We start from the raw sequence: 13,374 nt of genomic DNA on the forward strand, positions 1-13,374 counted from the left end.
GGCCAGGGTTATAACTCCTACCTAAGGGCAGCCACATCCAATGACTTGGATAACAGGATCGTGAGGGTTCACTCTCCTTTCAGTTTTAATGCTGAAGAGTTTTTCCAGTTATAGACTCCCTTTAGAATCAGCAGAGTACTCTCTTGCACCTCCACTGCAGTTCAACTGTTTCCACTGCCTGTCTTTTTCACTCCATGCAGGTATACCGGCTGATGGTGTATCTTATCACTCCCATGTTATGCAAATATCTGTCTTAGATTCTGTTTCCAGGAAACCTAATCTAAGAGAGTTGGCGCCAGGAGTGGTCCTAGGATGCAGACTCTAGAAAGGGATATTGAAACCATATTATCCAACCCAAACCCCACCCCTCAGCCAGCTGGGCAATTAGGACCTCATTACTACTCGTAGGTGTGTTACTTGTAGTTCCTGATTTGCAGTAGCAGAACAATTTTTTTTTTTTTTTTTTTTTTTTTTTTTGCCTGTATGATCAGATATTTATTCAAAAGAAGCTATCCAAAATGATGTGACCCTTATGGAATAATCACATTTAAGAGTTTATGCAGCAGGCTTCTTTTCCTCTGTAGTAGGTTTCTTTTCTGCAGGCTTCTTTTCAGGGGCTGGTTTCTTGGTAGCTGCTGCCTTTTTTCCCACCAGAGGCTGCTTCTGCTTCTTAACACCAACAGCAGCCTTCTTTCCTTTCTTACCTACCACAGGCTTCTTGCCTGCAACCGCCGCCTTCTCATCTGATTTGGCTTCTAGTGCTGCTGCTGCAGCAGCTGCCTTATCCACCCGGAGCTTGTGATTCCTGGCCTGGCGAAGAATGGTATTCCGGCGCATGGTCTTTGCATACGGGTTTAGCTTCAACATGATTCTCAGGTTTTTCAGTGGGTTCTTCTTTAGGACTCTGCGATGAATCTTCTTGCGTGGTGCTCGAAGGGCTCTTTGGATCTCTGGGCTTTTCAAGATTCTGCTAAGATCTGTATTAATCATCTTGTGCATGGGAAGATTGTATTTACTCTTGAGGGAAGCGGCTTTTACGCCAAGTGCCATACAATTCCTCTAACTTCCGGAAAGCACTCTCAGTCCAAATGCAGAAACGTCCCACATGCCCGCCAGGAGCAAGCTTCAAAATGTTCAGTTTGCTTACATTAAGGAGAGTATTTCCAGGGATGTTTCTGAAGGCCTTGATGATACCATTATCCTCATTATAGATGATGCACGGCCCCCTGCGCTGGATACGGTGACGGTTTCTCATTTTGCCTTTGCCAGCTCTCATTCGCTGAGAGGTATAGACCTTTTTGATATCATTCCAGGCTTTAAGTTTCTTAAGGAGCAAAACAGCTTCCTTGGTCTTCTTGTAGCCTTCAACTTTATCTTCCACTACCAAAGGAAGTTCAGGAACTTCCTCAATACGATGACCTTTAGACATGGCCAGTGCTGGTAGGGCTGAGGCAGCCAGGGCAGAACAGACGGCATATCATTTTTGGGTTGTGTTCACTCTACGATGCCAACGGCGCCAGGTTTTGGTTGGTGCAAACATTCGGCCTCCACGACACATGTTTCCAAAAGCACCCTGGCCAGAGCGGTGAGTCCCACCACCTCGAACTCTGGGAATTCGAGCCACAGCTCTGCCAGTACCCCAAGACTCAGCACTGGTCTGATGACCTGCTAATTCACTGACAGCGTAGGGCTGTCTGTTGTTTTTGCGCAGGTTGGTGTGAACAAAGTTCACAATATCTGGTCGAATAGGAGCCTTGAATACAGCAGGCAAAGTGACATTTTTGCCAGATGACTCCCCCTTTTCGGAGTACACCGATATCAGTGGGCGGAGAGAGGAGAAAACCATGTTCCTCTCACCCCGGATGCTGCTACCCAGAACAATTTTTTAAACTTTCATTGATAGTGACCTAAAATGGAATCTGAGTAAGAGGCAATGATGGGGCAAATTTCAGAGTTTGAGAGGTGTAGGAAAAGTGGAAATTGTAAGAACTATAACACTGATGACTGTTGCTGAAAACTATCAATTCACTAGAGAAAGACAACGGAAGGCCAACAGTGGTTAGTCACTAATTTAATATAAAGTATAAAAGCCAGAGGGCCTTTTTGGCTGCATTAAAAAAAGCACTTATCTCCTTCAGTGGAGAAGAGGTTTGAAAACATAATGATTAGGTGCAGTACTTAATGAGAAAGATAGCAAGTTCCAGAGAGGACTGAATTTTCAAGCTTGTTAAATCTACTACAACAAGATCAAGGTCTTCACAGGGAAGGAGTGGGACCTTGAGATTTAGAATAAGGATGCCTGGGCTGATGCATCAAAAGATTGAGTTCTTAAATTCCCCTGGACCCTTTGGGCTGGAAGACGTGGCATACTTCCTTTTTAAAGGCTAGTAATCCCTCTTGCATGAAGCCAATGCCCAGGCCCTTGTCTCATAAGATAACATGCACTTTAAACCTTAGTGGGGATCCATGTTTTCTTCTCCTTCTGGAGAACAAGTTAATAAGTATAATCTACTTACACTATACCTAGCCAGGGAAGTTCTGGACCTGCTAACAGAAGAAAGAGACCATGTACCACCATATACCAAAAGAACTGCAGAAGCCAATGTGAAATTTCAGGAAAGATACTGATTCTAAGAGTGCTAAATTAAAGGAAGGTAACAAATACAGTTGGATAAAGAAGGCATATCAGAGAGAAGCCCTTTTTTTGTATCAGATTCAACACCCTGAGAGACAGCATTAATGTTTTCTAAGATGACTCTTGGAAGCCTGAATATAGTATTATACTATGACAAATGGCAGAAGAAGGTGGCAAAAGACTCAGTTGACATATTAGAAAGAATAATATTAATACGTAAGGCTGGAAAATAAATGACTTCAACAAGTTGCCAGAAAGGTTTATGTGTACTAAAATTTAAAAGGAATCCACTAGTGAGAGTGGTTGCAGCCAGGGTTGATAATAGAAAAAATAGTAACAGACCTCGTCTTGTAACTGAAGGCCAGTTCCACTGATTTTATTCTTGAGCTAACAGTGGGAAAATGGTCAAGTCTCTTGTCTTAAAGAAACCATTTCAGGCCAGGCGCAGTGGCTCTCACCTGTAATACCAGCACTTTGGGAGGCTGAGGTGGGCAGATCACAACGTCAGGAGATCGAGACCATCCTGGCCAACATGGTGAAACCCCATCTCTACTAAAAATACAAAAATTAGCTGGGTATGGTGGCACGTGCCTGTAATCCCAGCTACTTAGGAGGCTGAGGCACAAGAATTCTTGAACCAGGAGGAGGAGGTTGCAGTGAGCCGAGATTGCGCCACTGCACTCCAGCCTGGTGACGGAGCGAGACTCCGTCTCAAAAACACAAACAAAACAAACAAACCCCTAAAAAACCATTTCAAAAGTTTGGGCTGAGGACAGGGATTAAAAAAGGGGAAGCTTGACATGGGAGGCATGCAGGAGTTGTGTAGAGTATAGGGGCTGTCTGGTTTGCTTCAATGCCTCTTTTGAGTTTTTGCCCACCTGGAGTGCAACCTGGTATCATCTTGACAGCTACTGAGCTGTAGATTATCCAACTTGAGACAATCTTTATATGGAGGAGAATTCCGCAGCTGGGCCTTCATGCCTGGTTTGTTTTAAATTAGCCCCTGGAATTTCTTAAACATATAGTTAGATGTGTGCATTGTGTAAGTTTAACAAACACACAGTTAGATAAATGTGCATGGGCTAAAGGAGTGTACAGGAAAGAGACAGGAGTGCAGTTTCATAGTACATTTCAAGGCCATATTTTAAGACTAAGGAAAAATATTTTTATAGTTTGTTTCAAGGTTACATCTTGAGACTGGAGGAAAGGAGGAAAGAAAAAGTAATTTTAAAAACGTGCTTGAAGCTACACTACTTGATGAAAGTGTTTCTGAACACCTAAGCATCATTTCAAAGCATGGGGATAATATGATCTCCAAATAATAGAGGCCAGGTGCCAGCATTTAATTATGATAACTGAAGTAAATATAATGTGGTCATAAGAGTCAAGATCAGAGCAGCAGCCAGGAGATCTGGAGTTGCAGAGACCTATGGAAATGATCGGTAGAATTGATCAGTGTTCTTAGAGCCAAAATAAATGAGCTGCTTATATGAGTATTGCTAAATACAAATAATCAGAAGCATCAAGGGTAATCATTAGGGGGCTAACGGTAGCCAATCAATAAAATGGAAGCCATCTACAGGTCAGGAAGAGGTTTCACAAAAAATCAACCCCACCGGTACCTTTATCCCTTACTTTTAGTTTCCAGAGCTGCGAGAAAAAGAAATTTCCGCTGTTTAAGTCACCCAGTATATGGTATTTTGTTATGGCAACTTTAGCAGACTAATATATCATCCAGTAAAATAAATGAAACCTTGTTACTCCCTAGAGGAAATGACACACATTGTTGTCAGCATAAATATATGAAGGACTCAGGAAGAGTGGACCCCATCATATCTTACTTAATTTAGGAGACTAGCTGTACAAGTCAAACAGGTCCTGGCAGATGACAAAGTACTGCTACAAGTGGAGCTAAGTAGTAACCTTAATTGCAGTTGCTTTGCCCATTGTGGCATCTTTGCTAGAGCAAATTAACAAAATTTCAAGTACATAGTGTGTGGCCAATGATTTAGTGAAAATCTTTTTTTCCACTCCTATCTGGAAGGAGAAACATAAATAGTTGTATTCATGTGAGATAAATGGCTGTAAGCATTTATGGACTCATCCTGATTTATATTAACATTCTCATACTCTGTCATAAATATTCCAAAGAGTCCTGAACTGTCTTAACATTCCTCAGCACTCTGTATAGATCCACTGTATTGATAACATTATGTTAATGAGACAAGATGAGCAAGAAGTGACAAGTATATTTGGAAACCTTGGTAAGACACATTAACTCTAGAAGATGGTCAAAAGCCCTAAAGAGATTCAAGGCCTTGCCAGATCAGCAGAGTTTCTAGGAGTCCAGTAGTCTGAAACATGCCAGGGCCTTTCTCTGAAATAAAGAACAAATTATTGACTCTTGTACCTAATCAAACACCACTTGTAAGTTTCCTTGAGTTATAAAGACAGTATATTCCAGCTCCACCTTATTGATAAAGGTGACACAAAAGGCTTCCAGAACAAAGACTTCAGCAAGTTTAGGAAGTCATATGAGAAGTTCTGCAATATGAGTGACTATGTCCCAGTAGACTTACAGTACTAGAGCTGGGTTTCTTAACCTCAGTACTATTGACAATTCTGATCAGATAATTCTTTGTTGTATGTGGCACAGGGGTGAGGGGGTGGGGTGGAGTGTCCTGTGCATTGTAGAATTAATGGAAAGCTCTACTGGGGAATCATAAGGCAGAACCATAGGGAGCAAAGTAATGCCATCTATAGCAGAAATATATACCATTTGGAAGCACTAGTTTTATGTTACTGAGCTTTGGTGGAATTGGACTATTGGAAAATAGGACATCAGGTGACCATGTGATCAGAGCTACTCATCAGGAGATAGGTTTCATAAGAGCCACCAAATCATAAACTTGGGTGTGCTTAACAGAAATCCATTGTTCAGTCAGAGTATTATACCTGGGATTTGGCCCAACAGAGGGCACAAGTAATCTGAATAATCAAGTGACACAGTCACCAATGCTCCACCCTTAGCTGACATTTATAGCCAGGTAATGAAGGACGAAAAAACCCAAGCTAAGCTCAAAGGTGGCTCAGCTTGAGAGACAAGTATAAACAATAATGAAACAGCTGGTGTGTCATTTGCCTTCTTTGGGTGTAACCGAAAGTCACCTGTGAAAAAGAAAGCCTTCCAATGAGTGGACCTGTGGTAAATACACCTGGTTATGCACTTTGTGTGAAAAGATAAATTACCCTTAAAACAAAACGGGCCTGGGTGGTAGCTCATGCCTGTAATTCCATCACTTTGGGAAGCCAAGGCAGGTGGGTCACTTGAGGCCTGGAATTCAAGACCAGCCGATTAACAGAGCAAGACCCCATCTCTAACAAAAAATTAAAAAGTTAGCCAAATGTGGTGATGCACACCTGTAGTCCTAGCTACTTGGGAGGCCAAGGCTGCGGAGTAACTTGAGCCCAGGAGTTTGAGGCTGCAACAGCCATGATTGTGCCACTGCACTCCAGGCCGGGCAACACAGCAAGACCCTGTCTTAAAGAAATAATTAAAAAAAGAATGCAACGTAAAATGTATGTATAGATAGCTGTGAATGAATTGGCTGGATGCTCTGGATCCTGGAAATGAAACGACTAGAAGGTGAGGGACAAAGAGTTCTGAGGAAGAGAGTGAATGAACCTGCTGAAGGTTTGTAGGGCATGTTAACGCCCAGTAATGAGCATCCAGCATGGAAGAGGCTTGGAGTAACCAATAGGCAGACACAAAGATCCCCAGTGCTAGACGAATGGGCTTAGGAATGGAGTAGCCATGGTGGCAGGGATGGCGGTTATGCATGAGCCTGACTGCATGACCTCCCACTTACCAAGGCTGACATAATTACTGCCTCTGCCAAATGTTCTACCTCCCAGCAACAAAAATTAACTGATTCCCCTGTGGAGCACAATCCCGTCAGAATACCAATCATTTGCCTCTACACTGGAAGAGACAGACATCCACTTTGACTGGTTATAACACTCTCCTGGGGTTTAGAGACTCTTTGATCTACTGACCCAGACAATGGACTCAATTTGTAGAAAAGGAGACATAACAGTGGACCTATAACCAAGGAATCTACTTGTCCTATTTCATGTGGCACCAACCAGAATCTGTCAGCTTGGAAATGACAGTCATCCTGAGGATACCGTATACATTCTAGATGCATTTTAAAAAATGATGCAATGATTGTGTCCCTAAGGTCACAAAGGACACACCTGAGAATTATGGGATGGAAGTAGAAATGACCTCACTTACCATCTTTCCCAATGTCCCATGTGGGGAATCTGTGTTTCCTACATCTACAAAATTCAACTCTGTAGGCTCTAGCTCTGGTTTCCAGAAGGGCAATCCTTCCACCAGGTGCACAATAAGAGTCCTATTAAACTATAAATTACAACTGTCTTTTTATCACTTCAGGCTTCTTTGTGCCAAGAAACCACTAGACAAGGAAAGGAGTCACCAACCAGGTGTGAACAATTGACCCTAGTCATTAGGAGCAGGACTGACTACTGTTACACAATCGCATCAGGCCAGCATACACGCGGCACCTAGGTGACCAGGTGAGATGTTTATGGATAATTCCCTGCTCAACCTTAATAGTAAACAGCAAGGGCAGCAGCCACAGGCTGATGAGGGTATGATGCTCAGGGGCCTGCAATTCACCATGAAAGAATCTGCATCATCTCAACAGATAAGTCACATACACAAGTACAAGTGTTAGTAAGATGACCACCCTTTTCCCAGTTTTCCATGGCTGTCCTAGATTTAGCACTAAAAATCTCACATCCTGAGAAACTCTGTAGTCCCAGTCCCAGTGTTGATTTGCCCATTTTAAAAGTAAAAGTCCCAAGTCTCAGGGACTCTCAGTTCTGGAAAAACTTGGAGAGATGGTCACCCTAGGTGTTAATGTAGGAGAAGGAAACCTCTCATGGGTTGAAGAATAGGGAGATGATGAATCACAGTTGTAGTTTTGAGACCAGCAGCATTGACAAGGGCTATAGTTTGAGTCACTGAACACCTTCTTGTAAGTTTCCTGAGGAAAAAGAGTAATTGCAGTCTTTGGGCATGTCCAGATGTAGTGAGTGTACTCAACTTACTTGCATCCAAGTAATACAGGAGGTGAACTATAACAAAAGCTCAAGTACTTTGCCCATAGTTCCTCTTCAAGATTAAGAAATCACTCCCTTGGCTGACAGGTCACAGCTTAGACCTTGCTCAGAAATGACCCTCAGAGAAAAGGATCAGTTTTATCCTCTTTCCAGCACAAACACGCATTAAATTTCTGTTTCTTGAAAGAGATACAACAGTCCAGTCTTCTTGTCTCTTTTTAGTATAAATCATACAACTACCTCAGCTTCAGAGCTCCCCACAAGGTTGGCTGAGTTCTCTGTTGCAACTGCTGTGTATCCAACTCCTCCGTCTTCCAATACTGCTTCCCTCACTCACTTATGAGGGTGGTTCCAAAGAATACTTTCTATAAAATTCCTCTATGTGTTTTTCATCTTAAAGTCAGTTTTCAGAGAACGTACTCTAACACGATTATTTTTTTAGTGAGCTTTTTTTCTGGACACGTTATGTGAAATTCTAATCTTTCATCTTCAACTCCATCCCCATGCTCCTTACATCTGTTCTCTGGTTTTCTTAGCAATTGTCACCATCTATAATTCTGTATACTTTACAGATGTATCTTATTGTCTGTGTAAATTTTAACCTCACAGACATGTACATACACAGGTACAAATACTAGAAATTAAGCTCTATGAAGGCATGTGTCTAACTATTTTGTTTACTGCTGAAACGCTCATTCCTGACACATAACAGGAGAACATTGTTAGGTAAACAGATCCCTAAAATTCCAGAACTAAAATTTCATACTTGAAATCATTTAGGAAAGAGAATGACGCAATTTTAATATGGAGTAAAGAGCTCTTTAATACTATACATCTATTGATCTCCCACCATTCACCATTTCAATAAACAAATATTTATTTTAAGTACTACTAGCTTAGAACCCACAAATCGAAGAGAAGAACTAGGGAGCAAGGCCACTGGAAAGTGTACTGTCTGATTGATGAGGAAGGACAAAACAATTGCAGCAGATTCCTTTAGAGATCTGAGAAGTGAAGAATAGCCCAGGCTGGGCCTGGTGGCTCACACCTATAATAACAGCAGCTTGGGAGGTCAAGGCAGGAGGATCCCAGGAGATTGAGACCAACCTGGGCAATATAGTAAGAACTTGTCTCAACAAAAAATTAAAAAATTAGGCAGAGTGCAGTGGCTCATGCCTATAATCCCAACACTTTAGGAGGCTGAGGTGGGTGGATTGCTTGAGCTCAGGAGTTTGAGAACAGACTGGGCAATATGGCAAAACCCTATCTCTAGCAAACATACAAAAAAATTAGCCAGGCATAGTGGTGCACACCTGTGGTTCCACCTACTTGGGAGGCTAAGGTGGTAGGATCACTGGAGCCTGGGAAGTCAAGGCTGTAGTGAGCTATGATTGTGCCACTGTACTCCAGCCTGGGTGACAGAGCAATACCTTTTCTCATACACACACACACAAAAACTAAAAAATTAAAAATTAGCCAAATGTTGTGACATGTGCCTATAGTCCAAGCTACTTGGGAGGCTGGGGTGTGAGGATCACTTGAACTCAGGAGGCTGAGGCTGTAAGTGAACTGTGATTGTGCCAGCACTACAGCCTGGGTGACAGAGCAAGCCCCTGTCTCAAAAAAAAGAAAGAAAAAAGAATGAAAGAAAGAAAGAAAAGAAAAGAAAAGAGAAAAGAAAATATAAAAGATCACCCAATGGATGTTAGTAGATGTGAAGTGTAATGGTAGGTTCTTTCTTAATGAATGAGTATTAATATATGAGTACTATATATGACAAAAAAGTCATCTGTGGAAGAGCAAGATATTCCTAGTGAGGAAAAGGAGAATGAGTGAAAACTAAAATGGGACTCCTAGTTCAGAAAGAGTAAAAGCCAACCTGTAATAGAGACTGTTATGAGAAGTACAGATATAACTCATTTTGTTGTGTTTCACTTACTGTGCTTTGCAAATATGGCATTTTTAAAAAGAAATTAAAGGTTTTTGGCATCCCAGATTTCAGCAAGTCTATCAGCACCATTTTTTCAACAGCATATACTCACTTTGTGTCTGTGTATCACATTTTGGTAACTCTCTCAACATTTCATACTTACAATTATTGTTATATCTATTATGGTGATCTGTGATCTTTGATATTACTATAGTAATCGCTTTGGGGCACCATGAACTGTGTCCATATAAGACAACAAATGTAATACATGTGTGTATTCTGACTGCTCCACCAACTGGCTATTCCACTCTCTCTCCCTCCCTTCAGCATTCCTAGTCCTTGACAGAAAACAATATTAAAATTAGGTCAGTTAATAACCCTACAATGGCATGTAGGTGTTCAAGTGAAAGGAAGAATCACATGCCTCTCACTTTAAATCAAAATCTGGAAATGATTAAGCTTAGTGAAGAAGGCATGTCGAAAGATGAGATGATAAGCTGAAAGCTAGGCCTCTTGGAACAGTTAGCCAAGTTGTGAATATAAACAAAAAGTTTTTGAAATAAATTGAAAGTGCCACTCCAGTGAACACATGAATGATAAGAAAGTGAAACAGGCTTGTTGCTGATATGGAGAAAGTTTGAGTGGCCATGGATAGAAGACCAAACCAAACACAACATTCCCTTAAGACAAAGTCTAACCCAGAGTAAGGTTCTAACTCTCTTCAATTCCATGAAGGCTGAAAGAGGTGAGGGAGCTGCAGAAGAAAACTTGGAAGCTAGCAGAGGTGGGTTCATGAGATTTAAGAAAATAAGCCGTTTCCAGAAGATAAAAGCACAAAGCAAAACAGCAAGTGCTGATACAGAAACTGAGGCAAGTTATCCAGAAGATCTAGTTAAGATCATTGATGAAGGTGGCTGCACTAAATGCAGATTTTCAATGTCATTAAGTAGTCATATTACAAGAAGATGCTACCTAGGACTTTCAAAGCTAGAGAGGGAAGTTAATATCCAGCTTCAGAGCTTTGAAGGACAGGCTGACACTCTTTTTAGGGGCTAATGCGGCTGGTGACTTTAAGTCAAAACCAATGCTCATTTACCATTCCAAAAATCCTAGGGTCCTTCAAACTGATACTGCTCTGCCTGTGCTCTTTCAATGGAAAAACAAAGCCTGGATGACAGCACATTTGTTAGTAGCCTGGTTTACGAAATATTATAAGCCCACTATTGAGACTTACTGCTCAAAATATCCTTTTGAAATATTGAAATTGACAATGCACATGGTAACCCAGAGCTCTGAAGAAGAAGTACAAAAAGATTACTATTTATATACTACTACATAAATACTCCTAAGAAGTTATATAACAAGGACAACAAAAAGTAGCAACTATTTCCTTGTTAGGCTTTATGTAAAACTCAGGTTTGTGTTGTTTTCCAAGTTATCGATATTCCTATACTTTAATTTTAAAAAGTATTGAAACCATGTTCAATGGACAATGAAATTGTACCTCTTGATGTTGAATATATTATGTTTATCTGTAAACATTTATTTTGTTAATATTTACAGTGATTTATAAAAGATTATAAATTGCTGAAGGCTCAGAGGATTGTTAGCATTTTTAGCAATTTTTTTTTTGTTAAGGTATGCACATTGCTTTTCTAGACACAGTGCTATTGCACACTTAATAGACTGCGGTATAGTATAAACATAACTTTTATATGCCATGGGAAACTAAAACATTTGTGTGACTCACTTTACTGTAATATTTACTTCATTGCGGAGGTCTGGAACAGAATCTGCAATATCCTTGAGGTCTGCCTGTGATTGGGAAATATATTTGGATAGTTAGATAGTGCTAACTATATTACTGAGTACATGGTATCAGGAGTAACACAGGAGTAAGTAGTAAATATAGAATCATTTGTTTTTTCTAGCCAGAAAGGAGTAATAATTAAACTTGCCTTTGGGGGAATTTAGCCTGGCACAATCAGACAGATTGGACTGGGATAGAGTGGAGCCTACAGCAAGGAAACCTAAGTGAGAGGCTGTTGCAATAATCAGGGCTGAAATTGCTGAGAAATATGATTATGGGAGTTAGTAATAGAAATGTGTTAAAGAGCAATATTTTTAAAATCTTAAAAGAGACAGAATTTGAGACAGGAGCATCCTGGTAAACAGTTGCGACTCTTATCCAATAATCATATATAAAATTTGATCCTAATTCATAAAAAAATATAGGAAGGTAGAAATCAACTCCAATGAATACAAATATACATATTTGTGTTACCTATTAGTACATAAGAGTTGTTTAATGTTGGCAGTGTAAACTTATTGCACCATCTGAATGGACTAACTTGAAAGAGTAAGGTTTGCTTTATTCCCTCAAGATCAAAAGATTGCTCTTAGGAAGCCCCAAAAGGCAGGAACTCTCTGGAAGAAATACCATGCTTGAAGCTCCCTGAAGTGTGCCTTTGAGTACCATTAGCAAAGGAGAGATGGTTTGCCTCAAGTTTCATGGGAATATACAAGGAGAAAGGTCATCGCTAAGGCAGCCATGACTCAAACCACCTAGGGATAGAATGCCTGAAATCAACACCTCCTGTAAGATTGGAAACAACAGAAAGAGTAACACCAATCACAGCCTGTTTTAGCAATTTCCAGCACTAGCTGAGCCATTGAGACATCCCTAAGATGTAACAACCCCAAGTCATTGAAGTCGACCACATGTAACATCCCCATGAGAAATTCAGCTAGATGACTGTAGAAACACAAGTAATACTGGCAAAAGAGACATCTCCAAAAACATGGATTGAAATCTGGTTATTAAAACCAGGTAGCAAATAACTGCAAGTCACCTCAAGCTATATGTTTAATCATCAATGTAAAATAGTGGTTACTGAAGCTTTTTAAAGGCTAATGTTCCTTTCTGAAGATTCCACAGAGATCCTAACCAAAAATAGCAAGAGAAAATTTATTCTCATCCTCCATGCTTGTGGTATTTCAGTGGCTATTGGAGCTTAAGTGTGGTTCAATCTCTGTATTTGTTCTCAAATCAATTTTACTGTGATGCAATAAAGAAACGATGTTCTTAAATGTCATTCTCAATGATTATTCTAAAACACCACAGTACTCCAACACAATCTCTGGCTTTTTGTGTGTGTTCATGGGCTTGTGCATTCACGTTTTTGTTTGTGTCTGTGTGTGCAAGTGTGTGTACACGGGGCAACCATCTCTCCTAGCTGGAACATACATTAAGTTGGTACAAAAGTCATTGCAGTTTTTGTAATTACTTTTACAATGGCCAAAAGCACAATTACTTTTGCACGAACCTTATATACACGTGTGTGTCTGTGTGCGTGTGTGTATGTATGTATAAAACTCTAACATGATGTTGGTGTTTGGCTAGCTTCACATTTGTTGTTTTCAAGAACAAACAAAACTTGTGGTCACAGCATCTAATTTAGGTTTTTTTTTTTTTTTTTTTTTTTCTGTTGTCATCTATCAGTTTTCTCTCACTGTAGAACAGTGAGGAAAAGACTGAGGAAACAAATGTGTGACTGTTGGACTAATAGCTACAATTGTATGTACTGACACTACTTAAAATTAAAATTGGGCTTTTTATTGATTTTTTTTGAGCCACTCTAAAATTGTAGAAAAGAAA

The 13,374-nt window shown here is 40.3% G+C and overlaps 1 pseudogene; it reads right to left on the minus strand.

The window, feature by feature from the left end:
• Window positions 1-449: 449 nt before the first annotated feature.
• On the minus strand, window positions 450-1,823 carry LOC119626233 (large ribosomal subunit protein uL4 pseudogene; annotated as a pseudogene).
• Between the last annotated feature and the right edge of the window lie 11,551 nt (window positions 1,824-13,374).

Source organism: Chlorocebus sabaeus, chromosome 21 (genome assembly GCF_047675955.1).
Source record: "Chlorocebus sabaeus isolate Y175 chromosome 21, mChlSab1.0.hap1, whole genome shotgun sequence".
Taxonomy (NCBI): domain Eukaryota; kingdom Metazoa; phylum Chordata; class Mammalia; order Primates; family Cercopithecidae; genus Chlorocebus; species Chlorocebus sabaeus.